We start from the raw sequence: 1,803 nt of genomic DNA on the forward strand, positions 1-1,803 counted from the left end.
AATATTCCCATTAGTTACAAAACCATATCAGTGGCGGAAGATATATGTGAAGCTATTGGGAGGGTGGATCGTACAATAGATACTTCAAAGTGTGAGTGTGGGAATTACATTAGAGTAAGGGTTACCATTGATGTCTTTCAGCCTCTTTGTCTAGGCCGAGTAATCAAACTAGAGAATAATGAAAAGGTCTAGGTCACATTCAAGTACAAGCATCTTCCAAATATTTGCTATTGGTGTGGATGTCTTGATCATGGTGACAAGGAGTGTGATTTGTGGATCCAGAGTAAAGGTACTCTCCAACAATCCTCTCAACATTATGGTTCATAGCTTTGGGCAACATCGTCAGGACCATCAAAGGGAAATGTAATCCGTGTATCAGGTTATTATGAAGACAAGAAGGAAAACTTATCCTCACGTTGGAGGAGGACTGAACAGCAACGCCTAAATCCGATGACCACCCTAGCAATGATGAGTTCAACAGAAAAGGAAACTGAGGATATGGTAGCAGATATTGGGGAGTTTCCTAAATCAAATACTGTAGAGTCCACGATCCCAAAGGAAAGTATAAGGCCGAATTTTCAGGATCACGGTAATCAAGGAATTTCCTTTACTCAACAATTGAAGGACATAGTTAATGATCTTGGGATTTATAAGGATCCTGTAATTATTGGCCAACTTGAGGAGTTTCAAACTGATCAAGAAAACTCTCCATTATTTGATTTGGGCACGCTGAGAAAAGATTTGGATGAAAATATTAGCATGTCACGTGCTCCTACGTTAGTGCCCCCTTTGGAAAAAAATTCAGCAACACCCCTTTCAGATATTACCAACTCTTAGACCCCACGAGTTAGTGCTATTATTCCCCATCAGGCTACGTGGAAACATGTACCCCGTCCAGCCCCCGTAACTTAACCTTCCTCATCTAATTACACAGGTTTGAAGTGACCAATTGACAAGGTTAATGATCATTGTGAGTTTTCAAGCAATGACAGAGAAAGTTCACTTGCATTGGCAGATGCTGTTGTACAACCCCGCCAATCACAATGAGTTGCATAGTGTGGAACTGCAAGAGGCTTGGGAACGAAATTGCAGTTCATGAGCTTGTGGATTTGGTGCAAGTAAAAGGTCCCTCTATCGTGTTTTTAGTTGAGACATTGGCAAATGAAGCTAGGCTAGATTACGTGAAAGAAAAAATTCGTTTTGGTAAGAAATTCTTCATTCAAAGAGAAACTAGAGGAGGAGGTTTGGTGTTTTATTGGAAGAATGACATTGAGGTTGAAGTTGAATCCTCTTCACTAAGTCACATCAACGCCGTCATTAATAAAAGTTCGGGTAAAACTTGGAGATTCACCGGGTTTTATGGCAATCCCAAAACTCACAGAATGAGTGAATCTTGGGATTTACTTTGTCGTTTGCATGGCAAAAACTCCCTTCCATGGTTGTGTGCGGGAGATTTTAATGAGATTGTAAAACAGTCGGAGCAGTCAGGGGGGGGGGTGTTATTATCAATTTTCATATTTTTTTTTAAATATTTATATATATATATATATATAATTTTCTATAAAGGAAAATTATCTACACTATTATATGATACTAGCATTTGAGCGCGAGCTTGTAGCCTTTCAAATGTTTTTCTATTTGCTCAATCTAAAAATTTATGGACACTTGGTCATATTAGTAGTTCTAAATATATAATATTAGTGGACAAAATGTGTAAACTTCAAATTGGGATGAATGAAAAATTATTATGAAAAAAAATTGAATTGAAATTGATTGTGAGGTAAACAATTTTTTAACTTTTTT

The sequence above is a fragment of the Quercus suber genome, unplaced genomic scaffold, assembly GCF_002906115.3.
Source record: "Quercus suber isolate HL8 unplaced genomic scaffold, Cork oak 2.0 scaffold_90, whole genome shotgun sequence".
In the NCBI taxonomy this organism is placed as follows: domain Eukaryota; kingdom Viridiplantae; phylum Streptophyta; class Magnoliopsida; order Fagales; family Fagaceae; genus Quercus; species Quercus suber.